This window comes from Astatotilapia calliptera, chromosome 13 (genome assembly GCF_964374335.1).
Source record: "Astatotilapia calliptera chromosome 13, fAstCal68.1, whole genome shotgun sequence".
NCBI classification, from domain to species: Eukaryota; Metazoa; Chordata; class Actinopteri; order Cichliformes; family Cichlidae; genus Astatotilapia; species Astatotilapia calliptera.
The window spans coordinates 30,607,909-30,627,409 of record NC_137434.1 but is presented as its reverse complement, the minus strand read 5'-3'; positions in this window follow the sequence as shown (position 1 = coordinate 30,627,409).

The window sequence follows — 19,501 nt, the reverse complement described above, 5'->3', positions numbered from 1 at the left end:
TCAATATATGGAACTTTGGCCATGTTTGTTATTATCCACCTTCTGTAACAGCAGAGAGTAAGTAGAAGGAGAATACAAAGATCTCATTTCACAGAGATTTAGTTTATGGATGTCGCTGATTTTTTCCCTTAAGATGCTAAGTAAAGCTAAAAAACTCAGCTTTTTAAGGTGTCTAATGCTGAAAAAACAAGAAAAAATCCCTCTATTCTTTCATTTTTGTATCTGTGAATGATGTGAATGTTGTTTCCTGTTGTAAAACTTGCCTTTAGATCATCCTCGGGAGTTTTACTGGCCTCAGAAACAGCAGTGTTGCTGGTCTGAGTTTCGTTTTGGCTTTTTTCTGTTTTCAGGTGGAGGAATGTTCTGCACCTTTGGTTTTATTTATCACAGGCCCACATTTCTCCCTGCAGTTTCTGCCTCCTTTGTTCTCAGTTTGCTTCATTTGCATGTAAAACACATTTGCTTTCTTTTGATAAGTAAATGCTACGAAACATGGCCCTGAATCTTGGCCTTTTTATGTAATATTGTTAATGATGCAGGTAATATGGAACAAATCCAGCAGTGGTTGGTTGGCTGATACTTTAAAGAGATTTTACCACCAATTTCCTGGAATTTACTCCTGAAGCATCACATCAGCTTCATTTTGAGCATTTGGTGATTTCATTTCATTTTGGTGTATTTGGAAAATGTATTTTTTAAATAAACTGGAGATTTGTTTATTAATTGGAAGCTCAAGAATCTGTTTTTTCTGTGGCTTAAAAGCAACACTTAATTACTGCTGCCATTATTCTTCGTCAATGAATCACTGTGAAAAAGGTGTATTGTTTTTAATTATACAGCCAGGCACAAATGCAATGGCCCTTTTTTGTGAATAACACAATTATTAGTTTTTTTATAAGCTATATGTAAATTGTGTTTCTGAATAACAAGAGAAGATATGTGAAAACATTTGCCTTGTAAACTAAGTTACAGAGTCAAATAGGTTATGAGCATCCAAGAGGTGGTCATAACCACAGGCAGACTGGTCTGGGTCTGACTACCCCACACAATGAAACGTGAACACTGTTTGGAGTTTTTACACATTAGTAAAAATGAGCTCAGTGCTATCGTCCACTCTATCTTTCACACAGGAAAAAGCAATGATGCAGCACTTGGTGGTCATGAGATGTAAAGGAAATTGCCCGCCTCCTATCTCACATGATGAAGCTGATCATTAAATTATATAGAAAGGCTGGGAAAAATCAGCAGTGACAATTTACTCAGCCTAAGTGAAAAATCCGGCTGATTCACTTTGTTCATATTAGGTGTTAAATTTATCAACACTGCAAACAAAACTATAGGATCCATTAGTGTGGGTACCTGTGCAGCTATTTCTCTGTAAGCCAACGTGGTTCACAATTTATTCAACAGAGATGTACACATGTTAATATCCATGACACCACCAGACAAAACAGAGTTATTATATGACTGGGTCCCAGTTTCACTGTGCTTTCTGCCAAAAAAAGAAAAGAAAAAAAGAACAGGCTTTTAAAAAATAGTAAGTGTTGTACCAACATATTAATACTTTGGTGCAATAAAATTTTGTGTTGTTAAAAATAGTAAACTGTGTCACCACTCTGTTCATTTGTATTATTTGTCCAACGAGTTATCCCAGGATATAGAGTGTGTTTTTTTTTTAAATATGCCGAAGGAAGGAAACATTTTGTCCTTTTTTTGCTACACCGAGGAAAAGGTTTAGAGGGACACCGAGCCCTCTGCGTCCTGTAAATAATACATGCAGCCTCTGTTGTTTGCTCCTAATCGACGGCCTGAAGACAACGTTCATTAATTCTCCGCGTCCACAGCAACATAGTTGTTATACAGCTCACATATTTTGGAAAAGTGTATGTGGTCAGAGGTAAACATTAGGAGTTTAGCTAACAGCATTTCATTTGATAAAATGCAGTGGAGGTAGAGAACGTATAGGTCAAAGGGCAGAACACATCTTCCCCCCACGATAACAAGTTTTTACCACAAGTTATGTTTTAATGGTACGGATTTTATGAAGAGCCCTCTTTATGTTATTGCCACGTAGGACATTCTCAGCTGCAACATAAGAAAATTTATCATTTTTAATATAAGAAACACTCACTGATTTGTGCTGCACCATTTAAAATTTTCATTAATATACATTCTGCTGATTTATGAACCAAATAGAATGGTGATGAACTTTTCAACAACACTCAACAGTATCTGTTTCTTCTAGATCTGATGTCATTTTCAGGATCTGCTGCAGCCACTCGCCCCCCTCTAAACAGAAAATGTGTACAGTCAGAGGTTAAAGTGGAATTCAGCAGGTGGAGAAACCCTAGAATTGATCAAAATGGCTCAGCATAGGGAAAATTACCACAGTAATTTCTACTAAGAGCTCCAGTAGATTTTCTTAATGTACAGACTGTGATCAGCTGATCTGTGGTATATAGTTGGCATTAAGGTGGAGTTCAGTATATAAATCTAACCAACACCAGCTTAAATGCAAATTCATCTCTGCAACACTTGATGTAACCTAACTGTGACCATGACACTGCAGCCACTGTGCAGCAGTCACACACTGTTCTTTACTTTAAATCCATCACAGTGCAGCAAACTAACCTGTTTATCCTGCACTAACCTGCAGAGGATTTCATGCTGCCTTTAAATAACACAGTTAGTCTGCCTCAGTTGGTTTTGCAGCATGTTTCACAATGTGAAAAAACTGAATGTCACATGTACAGACTAATATGTGATTTTAAAACATGAGGACTTACATGTAAGCTTTAAATGAGGAGTCCTTCCCTTTCTTCCTCTCCTCTCCTGTCTTTCTTTTCTTTCTCCATCTCTGAGTGAAGTTAGCTGTTTCTTTTCTCTCCCTGTGAAACAGCAGCTGGGCCTATAGCCAGCAACAACACACTGTGAGACGAACTGCACACAGACAGTTTGTGTGTTTGTTGATGTTTGTTGAGCTAATAGAAATGTAACATTTGAAATTAGCTGCCACAACATGTTACACCTTTTTGCTCACTCTTCTTCTTTTGTATGGCTAGCTAGATGCTGAAGTACTGCGACCGCAAGTTATGAACTCCTGCAGCTGATCTGGTGTTGTACCAAACACCCCAAAACAAAACAAGAGACTGTAACACCTGACTATGGCACGTGGTTTTGAAATACCAAGATACCAAGCATACCACGTATTTCTCCAGTTTCTCATGTTCCTTCTTCCTGATGTTGCTGTCATTGCTATTAAGCTATCATGCTACAACTATCACTACACCTGTCTTCCTCTGCTTATCCACCACTATGTTTGGTTAGTTAGGCATCACTAGTGTGTCTGTCTGTATCTGGACTTATATAACATGAAATCCCTAAAGCATACATGCATGAGAGACTGTCTTTGATAAACTTTATTTATTGTGCAAAGCGGATTCATTCAACAGATTCATACCTGCATTAAATTTGCATCCGTCTCTCTTGGTTTTCATTTCCTTCCAGAGCAGTGACATAAAACAAAAGAGAAACGAAGCCTGAACCACTTTCAAATTCATCCAAACCCTGATGTACATAACTCAAGTTCCCCTTAGACTTTCTAATGAGTTTCCCATACGAGAGGTCAGAACTCAATGTGACAATTTCAGAAGTATTTTCATTTTTTAAAGATGTTCCTCTTAATTTTGCTCTTTAAAGTAACGTTTGTTCCATGTATAAGAGCTTGAAGTCATAAAATGAATGGAATACAGTAATATAGTCCACAGAAAATGTAAAGTTAAGTCTAAAATTTTCTAAAACCAGAAGTGGGAATCTGCCTCAGACCCAAAAGGTCTGTGGGCAGGATGCAGGGAATTATCTCAATTGTCTTCTGACTAACCTCATTCAAAATTTAATTACACCCTCACAGTCAATCACGGTGACACCGGAGCAGAGTTTAGATGACAGCTGCAGTCTGCTGCACTCTACTCGACTGTCAGGGGTCTAATTAAGATCTCTGTACCTCTGACGTTCAATAACCTTGTCCCTGCAGTTTTGTCAGTGACTGACACAAAGTACAGATGATAGTAAAGTATATTCAAGCTCACTGCCAGGGATAAAAAAGGATATACTGTATATACATATGAGCAAGGACATCCATTGCAGTTCAGTTCTGTGCATGTGAGAGAAAATGCAAAGTACCTCGATGCAGACCTCAGCCTGAGAGAGCTGTCCTTGGTGCTGAACTGAACAATCACGTACTCGCAGAAAGTCTGAGGCTTAGTCTCACTGATGAGTGTGTGACCTCTTATACCTTTAAAACGTGCAGAGAAGTGGGGTGAGCCATCTGTTGCAGTGCCTCAGTTCACCCCAAGCAGCTTTTCTTCTTTATTTTCTGTTTGTATTTTTCTCCCAGCCTCTGGCACTCTGCTCGGCACCTTTGTCGCTAAACGTTGTCAAGTGGAGAGCTTGAAAAAAGAAATGTGCCTCTGTAGCTCATGGTGGCTAAATCAGCTTATAGCAGTGGTGGAAGACGGACTCAGAAGCTTTCTACAAGTGTGGCCCAAACACTTCAGTGACTGCAACACGGAGTTTTGGTTTCACATATATCGGTGTGAAAAAGTTTTTGCCCCTTCCTGATTTCCTGTTTGTTTGTATGTTTGCTACACTTAATTGTTTCAGATCATGAAACAAATTTAAATATTAGACAAAAATAGCTCAAGTAAACACAAAGTGCAGTTTCTGAATGAAGGTGTTTATTATTAAGGGGAAAAAAATCCAAGTCTAATGGCCCTGTGTGAAAAAGGGATTGCTCCCTAAACGGTGCAATCAACTATTTGTGATAGCTAGCTATTTTTTTACACAGCCCCATGTAGGTTCACCACTCTCTTACTGGTGAATTATGAGACCGTGCTTAATGGTCTGGGGCCTAGAACATTTCTGTTTGTCTGAGTCACTTAGTCCCAGCTTATTCTCTGACACTTTTATGCACACAAACTTGAGAAGTAATCTTGCAGAGCACCAAGTTTGCTGTTTAATGCATTTTAGGAGATTTAGAAGAAGTGACACAAAATGCCCAAGCTGAGTCGAACAGTTGCTGAACCCACCGCTCTAAAGACACCTACACTGTCTATAAAAGCATGGAAACCAAGGTTGCTAGAATTAACTGATAACTTAGCACTCCAGTCTTTTAATGAGGGTCACTTTTTGTGCGAAAAAAATACAATTGTCTAAAATCAAAGCCTCAGAAAGCAATAGATGTCTGAAAAAGAACATCACAAACCAAACTACATCACAAGGGCTGACATATCCAGGTATCTCAAACCTGAAAAGCAATTAAGATGAAGGTTAATAATCGGCACCATGATCTTCTAATTAGAGCAAGTTCAATACCGTACGTTAAAGACAAAGAACACGCCGACTCTTCCCTGAATCAACCTGGTGACCTTGTGCTGTGAGGTTGCCCTCTCACATTAATTATAATTATAGAACAGGCATCAAGCCGCCAACTTAAAAGCTAAAATAACTCCTGCAGTGAAATGAGCTGCCATTTTTTTGATTCCAATAATTTCTTAGTTGCTTAGCAATCAGCATGTACAAAAGATGGGAACACAATGCTGAGCAGCTGAGAAGGTGACCTGTTTTCAAAACCTCCCCTCTCATTTAGAGGCACAGCTGAAATGTCACTACTTGACAGAAACCCTTTATTGAAAGTTTATTCAGACAGCAGCCTGAAGTTTCTCTGAAAACGAGCGCGCAGCGGAAATATCTTTTGTGAAGAAGCTCTCCAGTGGGGAAGTCTTTTGTTCGCCACAGCACTTCCATATGTTTGCCACTGTTTGACGTTTGCATTGCTGTCGGGTTTTGTAGTGGAGCAGCAAGGCTAATGGCTAATGGTGTGTGTGTGCACGTGCATCTGGGTCAGCAACATGTCTTGTGCATTAAGTCCTTTCAAAATGATCTAATCAATTCATGACATGTATCATTTTATTCTAAAAGTCTATTTGCTTCAATCCATTTCTTTAATATTTCGGCATCTCAGCCTCATAACGTGTGAGGCAGTGCAGCCCAGGATGCAAATGAACACACTGCAGAAACTATTACATCTTATCGGCAGTGTGTGCATTTGTCTCAATGTCCTTTTGCTTAAATCGACATTTATATACACGCCAAACACACACAGGCACACACGCACACACACACACACAAATCCAAAATTTCAATCCAAGCTCCTGCACCTCAGTAAATGGGCCACATTTGCATCTTTATAATATTCCCTTTCAGCTGCCTCAGCACGGGGAGCTGTACGGCTGGGTTTGATGTATTTGTGTTCTGCTTACCACTCGCTGTTGGATTAATTCTTAAACAGCTTCCGGAAACATCCTCTCAGCTCTCATTCATCCCCACCGGCCATTCTTTCATATCTTCTTTGCCCTGTCTCTTTCTTACTTTGCTTCCCACACTTTGTTCTCTTTCTTCTCTGCGTCTGCGTGTCACTCTTCCCATCTCCACGTTTCACTCCTGCTGACTTACGATGTGCCACCAACTGTCGTTTAGCCGAAGCGCTTATCCGAAATGACTTAGCCTCGTAATCAGCGTGCAGTCCCAGGTGTGCGCTTCATTTTCTTTGATCTGAGCCACGGTTGGAAAAGTTTAATTTGATGCATTTCTGGATTTGGTTTGTATCGCACAAAAGGGGCCCGTTATCAGCATATTTTCTTCTAAACTGTGATTAAAGACTTTGTCTTAAAAATGCAGTTTCTGCACACGTTTCTGTTCTGTTAAGAAGAATCAAGGATTTAGCTTTAATCCAGATTTCACTTGGTTATGCTGAGCTTCACATGCATGAGTAACAGCTGTAATCCTTTACTCTAATATTTATGGGTTTCTACTTGGATTAGTTATTATGAGAGTCACAACACAGTTCTCAGACAAATGACAGTTTTGCAGTTATGTTGTACAACAAGGGAGAAAATCAGATGTTCTAGAAAAGGTTTCCCTCTGCTCTCTTTGTTTGTTTGTAGCCTGCACTGGCTGATTGCGTCCCCACCCACATTTCTCTCTCACCTGCATCCACCTCCCTCATTAGTTCCACCTTCATTACATCCAGTACTCAGGTTGTTTCTGAGCTTCATCTACACCAGCATTCTGTTTTTTAAATGTGTTTTCTCTTTGTACCTCTAAATCCTTTTCTGCTCTTTTCCTTGAAACTTGTATTTTTATAAATCCATTTTGGCAATTTGTATAAAGCAAGCCAGTTTAATTTGAATATATAAGGTCAGTCACAAGAACTGCCTTCATACAGTAACATAAAGAATAGTAGAGAGAGAGATTCCCAAGGATTGGACAACCGCCCCACGTGAGTGACCTGGGGAAGAAGCACTCCCTTTTACCAGGAGGAGATATCTAGCTGATCCAGGATCAGGGAGCCATCTGCCTCAGCTGATTGGAGGATGAGGAGAAAGTGAAGCGAAAACAAGGGAGCACAAAATGACTAAAACAACAAACGGGACAAAACACAAACTATGAGAGAGCACATAAAGGTTGGTGTCATGCAGTAGTGGCTTACAAACACATTTTTAGTGGAAACATGAGAGGTGCAGTGCTCAGTGCTTCAGTGGGATTCCCCCAGCAGCCACTAGTTCAAGTAAGCAATGAGTCGGGTTCACTTAATCCAGTTCTACCTATAAGCTTTATCAAAAAACAAGACATTTTTAACATTTTTGAGCTTAATCGTAAAAATAGAGAGAGTCTTTTCCCTGAATCCAACCCGGGAACTGGTTCCTCGGGACAGGTGCCTGATAGCGGAGGGCTTGTCCACCCATTTTAACAAAAGTAAGTCTGAGAGTAGTGCTCTGTTTGGATAATATGGAATCATCATGATTCAGGACTTCGTACGTGAAGCAGAAGATTCCACAAAGATCATCCTGTCTTCGTCCCATCACCTCCAGCTGGTCTTTACTTAACAATACAAAACACCTCGAGGTGACGGCTGTTGTGATTTGGCTCTATGGAAAATAAAACCGAATTGAATTAAAAATTGAATTTTAAATCTAAGCCTGGAGGGAGATAATATGATTGAAATATGTAACTGAAATTGTCACTGTGGCGTTTTTTGAGCACTTTGTTTGAGGGAAAATGCATTTACTGGGCTGTGGTCGACTCCTTTGTCACGTGGTGTGAGCAGAATCATCTGCAGCTCAACGTGGCAAAGACCAAGGAACTGATCGTGGACTTCAGGAAGACCAGGAAACACTTGACCCCTGTTTCAATCCAGGGGGTCAGTGCTGACATTGTGGAGGACTATAAATACCTTGGAGTACACATTGACAATAAACTGGACTGGGCTAAAAACACCACAGCACTTTACAGGAAGGGCCAGAGTCGTCTCTATTTTTTGAGGCGACTGAGGTCCTTCAACATCTGCCAGAAAATGCTGAGGATTTTCTATGAGTCTGTGGTGGCCAGTGCGATCCTCTATGCTGTTGCATGCTGGGGGAGCAGGCTGAGGGTCGCAGATGCCAACAGACTTAATAAACTGATCCGTAAGGCCAGCAATGTTGTGGGGATGGAGCTGGACTCCCTCAAGGTGGTGTCGGAGAGGCGGATGCTGTCCAAGATAAAGACAATGTTGGATAACACCTCCCACCCACTCCATGACATGCTGGTCAGTCACAGGAGCTCGTTCAGTGAGAGACTGAGATTACCGAAAAGCACCACTGAACGACACAGGAAATCATTCCTGCCTGTGGCCATCTCCCTGTACAACGCATCCACTTAACACACTGTTTGCTGCTACAGCTACACATGTTTCTTTTCCAACTATTTATTTATAAGTGACTTATGTATGTATGTATGTATATATATGTATATATTGTACTATTCTTAGTTAGCGTATTGTCTGTCTTGTCTTAATGTTGGTTTAAAATGGAGCACTGTAACAAAAAATAATTTCCCCCAGGGATCAATAAAGTATTCTGATTCTGATTCTGATTCTGATTAAAATTGACTAGACTCTAACCATCTCGGGGGTGGATGTAGCAGGGAGCCAATGAAGAGAAACTATTATGGGAGAAATATAATCACTGTCACTACACTCACAGTGGCATTTTGGATTGACTGAAGGCTTTTCAATTAGCTTTTTAAACAGCCTGATAATAATGAATGACAGCAGTCCAGGCTGCAAGTAACAAAAGTATGAACTAGTTTATCAGCATCCCTCTGAGGCAGGATGTTCCCAGTGAATAATACATCATTAAGTTGACATGGAAAATAAGAAAATCCAGAAATAAAGAACAAACCAAGCCACTTAAAAATAGATTATATGTAAGTTCTATTGGCTGTAATTGTGGAGAAACCTGGTTCTACAGAAAGGTGCATGAGAAGTAGAGAAGAGTCCCACGTCTAAGGTTGACTGCTGCAGCCCTACAGAGGGAGCTAACTTCAGCCACTTGTATTCATGAGCTCAGATCTCATGACTACAGCTGAATGTTGGAATCCAGATGATGTGGTAAACTGAAGGCTTTGTCTCACCAAAACAACCCGACACAGCACATTACACTTCACCTTTCCATCACCTGAATAGAATGACCCAAACACGACAGGAAGGTAACGTTATCCAACACTGGGGATGAGGTGGGAGTCAGGCTGCCTTCTCAAGCTTTCACTGCCACAGGCCTATCAGTAGCTAAATAAGTCATTGGTTGTAATATAAACACCAACACCTATCCTCTTATCCTTTATTTACCCAGATTAAAGTCTCACTGAGATTGAAAATCTCTTTTCTCAGCAGAGACCTGGTCTCGAGGGCAACAGAAATCACAACAAATAAAACCTGAGTAAAGAAATGAACTCCCCACATAACCAGTTCCAGCAATGTCACATCCTTCTGCAGATTGCTACAAGAAACAGGTGTAGTCTATTAAAATATTTCTTCTTAATTCATTTTTTCCTAAAAAACGATCAATGGGGAAGTCTGAGACGGAGATGGCCACTTAGCAGCAGCAGAGAAGAAGGGTGTCCATGATGCCAGTTACAAAATGAAAAGCACAATTGTAAAAAAAAAAAAAAAAAAGTTGCTACTAACTGGATGCACTAATAAAAAAACAGATTATTATGATCAAAAAAAAAATTAAAAAGGTTGCAGAAAGTATTTCCTCACAGTGAGAAGAAAAAATATGAAAAGTTTCAACTTGGACAAGTTTTTAATGTGAGTTTTAAAGGACGAATGATATAATGAAACCAACCAGTCCATGGTAACAAATCAAGAAAAAGAGCAGCACAGTATTTCTTTCTCTCCACTGCATCAGAAACTTCTTTAACTTTTATAACAGCAGCAGTTATTTCGCTGTATTATTCAATAACCTGACAGATGTTGGGGAATTCTTTCATTAGCAAACGGTTAGGCTTTTTAACTTCTGCTACTGAACTGAAGGATCACTTCCTTTGAATAAAATGAGAACACAGAAAGATTACAATATGCCAAGAGGGTAAGGTTAAAAATTTAAATGAGTGGTTCTGCTGTAAATGATCTAGCCAGTTTAAGAAGTGATCAGCACCTGCAGGTTCATTTGGATCCAACAGCTTTGAGGCCCTGTGGACGTCTGAGGACCAAAAGTCAAATGTTGAAGCACAGATTGAGTTCGAGCCTCCTGTTCTTTAAGTGGTTTTAAATCTAGATGTAAAGACTCAAATAAAGACCCCAAAGAATAAAAAGGTTAATTAAAGCAGTAGCGAATGTTGCATTTTTCAATTAAAGTACAGACGTTTTATATAGTGCAACACATGTAGTTACATGCCTGATAGAATATTTTCATTATTTTTGAAAATTTCTCAGAATCATTAAGGTTGTCAAACTGTGACTTCACCTTTTTCATTAAGGACACTGAACTATTTATGAGCTGACCAAAAATCAGCCAGGCTCCTTCTTTGAGGAGGAAAGTTGAAAACCAAGGACTGTTATGTCCTTTTACTCTAATTTACAGGAAGGAGTGTGATTATAATTTTGATAAAAGCATTACAAATGTGTTTACTCGCTAGTTCAGTATTGAGGTAGATTCTATTCAAGTCACAGTCCCATAAATCATGAAAGACAGCTTGCTCCCAGGAATGCTTCAAATCTTGTTTAAAAGCTATTTGAGGTCTTCAGTCTGGAAACATTTATGCGTATTGAGTATTGATTCATTGTATTAATTCATTATGTACATTTATGTACATTTACCGTCCCAGTTCAAACCTCCAGTCAGATGAATTTGATCAAAATCTAAGGCAGCGATATTAAAGCATCAGAGGATGATGAGGATGACATAGAGGGCAAAAAATTGAAATAGTTTAATAACAGATCCTGATAGCTGGTTAGTATCATAGAGATACGCCGCCACCTTTTCTGGTCAGTAATAACAAAAAACATTGTACTGGACAAGGGCGAGGATCAAGCGACCAAAAGTGTATTATCTTTGCATTAATCTTTGTAGTAATATAGACGGATTTCTCCAAACCATGACTGTTTCATTTGCGAGTTAAGGAAATGAAACAGTCAAAAGGAATAAATAGGTCAAGAAAATGAGGTAAGATGTGATCTTCACTGAAATGTGTGATCAAGTTTGAAGATTTAACATCCAGGTTGTGACTTTTGAAAAGAATAAAAATCTCCACACTCCTCCTACACCGTACATGGACCGGGAACTAATCACTAAAGTCCATAAAAGAAAATGAGGTGCTGAGAGGAATTATTGCACGATCTACTGTGCAATATAAAGCGCCTTGAGGCGACTATAGTTGTGACTTGGTGCTATATAAATAAAATTGAATTGAACTGAATTGAATTGAACATGCTGATGGGTATGTAGCGGTAAGAAGAATATTGATTAGCTCCAATCCAGTCCACTTAAAAAACCTGGTATGTCAAGGATTTTGGTCTTCCCCAGCTATATGAACATAATGCTGTGTAACATCACACATCATCCAGGAAATCAAGCTGTGTGGAAACATGCTGTGAATAAATTAAAGGAAATCTGAGTGGCCAGGGTCCAACAGACAGCGTTCAATGATCCCATCAGAGTAAACAAGAAGTAGTTCCCTTTGTTATGACTGTCAGCAGATTCAGCTCCAACAGGTCAGCAGGCCCCTGGGCCCAGCCAGCAGGGAAACAAATGAAAATACAAAGTGATGATAATTAAAGTTATCACGACTTAAGAAACGAGATGGATCATTTTCTTTAATTTGACCCTCACTGCTTAATAAAGGGTGTTTGTTTAACACATGACCTCCATGCAGAACCAGACAAACGAGTCAGATTCAGAGTTAGTCAGAACTACCAGACTGTAAAATCAATAGAATGAAATTAATATTCAATAATTAGTATTAGTTTTGGCTAACAATTACAAACTTGTTTAGTAGAGAAACCTGGAGACTGAAGGAAATAGTCCAAATTTTCTGTCACGGGGGTGGAACGGACTCAGGCGCAGACTGAGGTAGCACAGTTCAACGACACTTTATTAATCACACTGGTGCGCTATATACACGTGAAGGGAGGGGGGAAACACCAGGGTCCCGGGGATCAATAGGCTGGGGAGACACACTTCTTCGCACTCGCTCTGCTCCTCGTCCAAATAGTCTCCACACAAGCAGCTCAGCTCACTCTCCTACTCACGGGGTCCAGGGGTCACAAAAGGGCTGATCCAGGTAAACCTGTTTACACAGACGAGGGTAAGTCGAAGGCAAACACGGGAACAGTAGAATCGCAAGGAAGCCAGGCAATACTAACGAGAGTTACTCAATATTCCAGTGACGAATAGCTCAGAGCCCCAGCCTTAAGAGCCAGAGAACTGCAATTCGCTCGAGATCAGCTGCAGGTGCGTGGGCCAAGGGCAGGAGCCCAATCAGAGCTCCGCCCAGGCAGACAGGTAGGAGAGAGAGAGCGAGAGAAAAACAACAAACACTTGTGGCCACACTGGGCTGGCCGGGGAGGCACAGGGACCATGACATTTCCAAAGAGTCCAAATCTGTGATTAATCTTTCTGTTTTGAATCATTAGTTAGTATAACTGGCTTTGAGTTTCTATTGTTTAAATTTTTTAATACTTTTTTAATTTTCTCATAGTATTTTGTGTTTTGCCACTGTGAGATTTCTGTATTTAGCTGGACTTTGTCACTTCAGTTTTACAAAGCTAGCTGTCTCTTAGCTGTTTCAGTTGATTGTCTTGATTGTCTTCAGCGGTGTTTCCTTCCGCTTCTGTTTCCACTTCACCAACAAGTGCTGTTCATTGTTGTTGCTTTCATTTGGCATCTGCATAGCTAAAATCATATTAGCATTTATTTGGTTTTATTTTATTCAACCCAGATAAAAAGCTGGTCTTTTATTATTCTGTCTGCTGTGAGAGTGTATCCGTGTCCTTGTGAACTAAACAACTAACAAAGCGACTTACAGATTCAGGATCATACATTTTACCTGTAATCTAAAAAAATAAATAAAAAAAAGAATAGGGGGATCTTCCAGAAATGGTCATGTGATTGATTGTGACCTGCTGATCTCTAAGCTGGAACATATGTGCTGCAGAGCAGGTTAGGTTAACACCATCAGCTACCATGTGTCACGGCTGAGCAGCCGGTGTGTTTATGGTCTGGACCCAAATCCAAAACTAAACACATTCAACATGGAAATATAAGACTTTCAAAATAAAACAGGAAACATGATGGAACATAGACATGACAACACAAGCTTGACGTCAGAAGATGGAAATGCACACACGACAGACTGGGGAGACACAGAACACAAGGGAACACAAGGGAACAGATAAGGGAGATGAAAGCATCGCCAAAGATTAAACATAGAGGACAAGACAGACTTACACAGAACACAGGAAAAGACTCAAACACAGAGACATGGATGAAACATGAACTAGAATAAATGACTCAACTAAACTCTAACTAAATAACACAAGAACTTAACATTAATGCAATCTAATGTAAGAAAAAAAAAACTTACATGAAAGCCTGAAAAATACAAAATAAACTCACAGATCCAGCCCTAGACACCATGGTGATCCACACCAGTAACAAATGAATCGTCTATGAAAATCCCAGAGCTAACTCTGACATAGTCAGGGATTAAACACAACATGTTGCTCTAATAATAATAATAATAAGAAGAAGAAGAATAAGAATAAGAAGAAGAATAGCACCCTTCCCCCCCCAAAGAAAAAAACAAAAATCAAGGAAGCCAGGTGGATTATGTCTGTATTCGTGATTTTAAGCTATTCGAATTCCTTCCTTTGTCTGATAAACCCTTTAAGATAAAGAGGCAATTATAGAATGCAAATGTAGGTAACAGCTTTTTGTAAAGATCGAATAATCTAACATCAAACCCTGAAAACAAAGGAGTGCTCCTCAAAATGTAGCTTTTTTTGAGGGGAGAATTAACATGACAAAGTGTCAGAACTCCACAGCTCTCTTCTCTACATTTAAATGTCTCTCCTGGGGAAAAAAGTCCATTCCCAACCATTCCATGAGAGCCTTCTCATTCCCACTGACATCATGTGCAAAGGATTAAAGAAGATTGTTACAGTTCAGGATATGAATACTGAGCAAAATTCCATTATGTCCACTCTTCGTGTAGAAAATTGCATTTAGATTTTGTACAAGTGTTGAATTTATTGTAGGCCTGCTGTAATATCACGCCTCTCTGAGATGATTTGTTTGCTGAATTAAACTGAAATTTGAAACAATACTGATGGTGCAGCAGCGCTCCTCGTTTTGTCTTTAAGGCCCTGAAATTGAAAACTGCTGTGAACTTGAGCAGCACGGCTTCAATAACAGCTCGAGAGGTTTCAGAGACGCTGTTTAATGCTTCAGGGTTCAATCTCAAAGGGAATACATTTAGAGTAAATGCACTAATGGACAGTGAAGCAGAGACGGGACAGTTACGTTGAAAAGCAGCTACATGGTAAAATAAATCTTTGAAGGGAATTATTCTGTAGGCTCGCAGTAATATTTCACAGGGAGAAAGCTGTTAGTAAGCAATCTGTCCAAATGTTCTGTGATGGCGAGTGAGGGGGGCATTAACGGGAGGTAAAATCATGGTGTGAGAGATTTTTCTTTATCCAAGAGGCTGCAGGTGATCTGAGAAAATGCATCAAAACAATCACCTCAGAGAGAGGCCAAAAAACAATTTTGCGAGGCAATCAGCCCATTTCAGATGGGTCATTGAGAAGTCGGTGTAAGAAAGTGTTTTTGTAAAATGCAGGGGGAAAAATCTGCATTAAGAAAACACATGTGCTAAAGGTGAGAATCTACTCGGGGACAAAATGATAGTCACTCCATTTTTAGAAAAATAATGTATTTTCCCACCTTGAACAGTAAATAAAAAGCTTTTTCTCAGCTGTTCTGGTTCATTTCACCGTTAAGGCTCAATGCTGGGGATGAATTTCCAAACGGCTCATATTGTGCATGCAGAAAAACACCACGTTCCTCATCTTATAATTACCTAACACTTGTCTTACATGATTCTCAAACACTGCAAACTACACTAGACTCACTTATTTTCTTGAGGAAAGCTGATTGCGATGCATTGAAGGAAGGGCTCTTCAGACGCCGATTTCGAGAGCAACAAGTTTTATATTGAGCAAAATAGCATTTATATTTGTAATGTGAGGAAAATGGTTATTTTTTCCCAGCAATGATCAGTAAACAATAAAAGAAGGAAAACAAATAGGAAAACTGTGCCCTTTGAATTAGATTACCACCTGGCCCTGTACAGGAGGCTGGAGGGAATCTAACCCGTAAATATTCAGATATGATCAAAATGCTCCTGATTTATAGATCTTAGTGGTGGATGATCCTCTAGCTTCAAAAGATAAATTAACCATATTACCATATAAAGATGTTTTATTTTTCACCAAAGGGAGAAAAAGGGCCAGCAAACAGCTGTGCTGTGCTCATAAAACACTAAACTCTGGAGTTTTTCCTCAATCTCCTCTTTTTAACACAAACTCAAGTCTGTTAAAATTCTTCTACCTGAAACTCTCAGTTTTTCACATCAGTTATTTTATGATCTGTGAAAACTTTAATCTTTGGTAGGATTTAGTCCTTTTTTAAAAGGGAAGACATCTGAACTTCTGATTATTCTGATTATTTCACCAGTAGCCTCAACATCATCTTTTGTGCATATACATGAATAAATAAATGTGAACATTTTCCAAATGGATGCCTCACTTCATAGTCAGTTTACAGGGATACATTTGCAGGTGGCACACTTTGGCTTGTAAACTAGAATCAGTTTGAAACACCAGGTGTAAACAGTCAGGACCTAAAAACAAACCCATCCTGCAGTTACAAAATGCTGCTGGATATTCTTCTTTCTGTTTTCTTCTTGTCACATATTCTTACTGACCTCTCTCCTAAAGTTCTCGCTTATGAGGTAGCATGGCCACCAGCATCCTCTGCACTCTCCTACAGCTTCTTAAATATAGTTGGTACCTTGCTACAGGTCCATACATCAATGCTATCCTTGCTCCTCTGTACAGCGTCTGTCTCCCACATAAAACTGAGCAACTCTTCCTGTTTTCTAAAGTGTTGTAACTGCCCATTAAACATGTTTTACAATAACCACAATAACCATAGTTTTTAAATGAGCTGATGTTGTAAATATAAGCACACAATAGCTGAGTGCAGCGAACAGTCAGTGGGCCAAAGAGACATTTAAAGATTTAACTGAAAGACAAAGCTGGGAGAAAGTAATGTGTGCATGATACTTGGCCCTAAAGCAACAGAGACAATCTGCAGATGACGGTGTGTGTGTGTGTGCGTGTGTGTGTGTGTGTGTGTGTGTGTGTGTGTGTGTGTGTGTGTTGGGATCATTATTCAGCAGAACAGTTGTTGGCATGGACGAATGGATCAAAGGTGTTCAGTCGACATGCCAGATCAGGTTTTTTTGGTTTGGTTGGCTTTAAAGTTTCCCTTTTCATTAGGACCTCAACATTTTCAAAGGCCAGTGTTGTCACTCTCACATGAGCTGGAAGGTGTCATTTGTCATTCAGACAGGAGGAGGCTGACAAACATGATCACAGACTGAGTGACAAGGATTCAGCAAGCAGGGATTAAAGAGAAATTTTAATCAGGAGGGGTGATTTTTTAAAAGTTTTACTTACTGAACATGGCTTTAAATTTGTAGAGCAACTATATATATTTAATTAAATTTCATAAATATTTCCATTCCCATCATCATCTAGCTCTAAGTCATGTATGGCTGCTGGTGATGGAAATGGAGGTTGGCGGGTGAGCATATTTGTGTCAGGAGCTGTAGGGATCAAACATTCAGAGGAAATAAAGACGGGATTTTGTAAATAAGAAAGGTGTAAGGCTCAGCAAAATGAAGGGGGAAGGGCGTTTGATGCAAGCGAAAGAAAAATTCATATGTTTCTGTTTGAGATGGAACCTAAAACAAAGAAAACTGTCCTTCTGGCTGATTAGATCCAAGATGACTTATATGGTAACGTCAAAAAGTTGGAAAAATTAAACCATTAAGCCGGAGAAATGGTGAACGAAGTATGGAGGCGTGCGAGTTTAAGGCTTTGCTACACTTCACTCTAATTGTGCCAAATTACAAGTCAGTATCCCATGTGGGAAACATACCGTGTCGGAGATCTGCCACTTTCCTGTTGCTCCCAGATCTTTCAGCAGAGTTTCTAACCCACGTTACTGATACCTTCAAGCCCAGCTGAGACAGAGAGCAAAATCAGAACAAATGCATTTACTTCAACCACAGATGGAACAGCTTTGATTTGAGTTAGCTAAACAAATCTCAGTCCTTTTTCCAACTGATCATATAAGCTGAACTGAATGTTTAATATTAGGGTAGATGAGATATATATAATCTGCAGTGGGTTATAGGTCTAGCCCAGGATCTCCTCACCGCTGGGCATGCTGGGAAAACTTCCAAAGGTTGGTCCCCAGGAGGCATCAGATCCTCAAACCGCTCCATCAGTCCCATAGTGGAAACTCATTTCAGCTGCTTGCATTCACAAACGTGTTTTATTCATTATCCAGATTCAATGACCAAAGGCAAGGATCGGGACATAGATGAACTGGTGAAGCTTTAATTTTTGACTCAACTCTCTCTTCACCACAATAGTCCAGTTAAACACCTGCATTATTACTGACAGAGACTGTGTTGGCCCTGCCACAGACTGGTGACCTGTCAAGGGTTTACTCTGCCTCCATGAGAGACAGGGTAGACCCTATGGTAGCTGGGACAGGCTCCAGCACCACTACGACCTTGGAAAGGATCAGCAGAAGAGAACGGATGGAGGAATTATTATTATTGAAACAATCCACTGGTTCAACTCAGGCTCCACCTTCCCATTAAGCCAAGAAGATTCTTGATTCTTGAACCCCCTCATTCGAAGCAGCCTCCCTCCTAAAACAAAGAGGGAGCACTCCCCAGTTTTTGGGCATTGAACCATAGCCACAGACTTTAAGGTGCCAAATCTCATAGCAGCCATGTCACACTTGGCTGCAAGCCGCTCCAGTGTTGCTGGAAGTCACGCTCTAATAAAGCCAACAGAGCCTCATCATCCACAAAACGCAGATGGCCAAGTGCTGCCCCCCATCTAGCCTCACTTGGATAGCATTCAGTGGTTGAGTTCTTTTTAAGCACTGTTTAAGTTTGAAATGAAGCATACAGTGTATAAGTTAAAATATGCTTAAAGTCATTGATTTCTGCACATGTGGAGTTCTGTAACAATCACTGATCATGCTAGCTTTCAATCACTATTTGGTTTAAATGGTTTCCTATTTATTTACTTTTGTTAGTTTTCTGCACCAGTTCTTGTTGGTTAGGTTATAGAAAATATAATTTATGGGTTAAAAAATGAGACAGAAAGGGTCCCCAGGCTTAGATCCTACACAAGTCTACCTCGAATGTTGAGTGAGAGGTGTACAATTACAGCCATATAATAACAAAAATAATGTGGGTGAGGATTAGTGAGTGCCAGAGCCATGAGCCAGGATTAAACCGAGATCATCCTTGAATACATCAGGAAGATGGTCCCCAGGAAGAAACGCAGCAAGCGATGAGAAAACATGAAGAAACATGGAGTCCCTTCATGAGATGTACCATCAGCAGACAGAGGAAGTGGCTGACATCCAGAAATCCTACGACTTGAAGGATAACAAAGAGGCTCTGATTATGGCAGCATAAGAACAGGCACCAGATCCTTAGAGGCAGGAGAGTCTGCCACGGCCGACAGGACCCAAACCTCAGGCTGTGAAAAGGGGTCCTGGAGATGGTCCAGGACATTGTAGCAGGATTTAAGATGCAAGCTGGGATAAATCCATTTTATTCTGCTCATCCAATATCCAATCACCAGGATTCTGGAGCACTAAGCCAGCTGTCATAGGGTGAGAGGGAAGATACATCCAAGAAAGGGGGTAACACAAAGGGACAGACCATCCCAATTCCCCTAATCTCATGCATGTCTTTGGGCTGCACCTAAGGAGAAAGCCCACAGGCACAGGGAGAACAT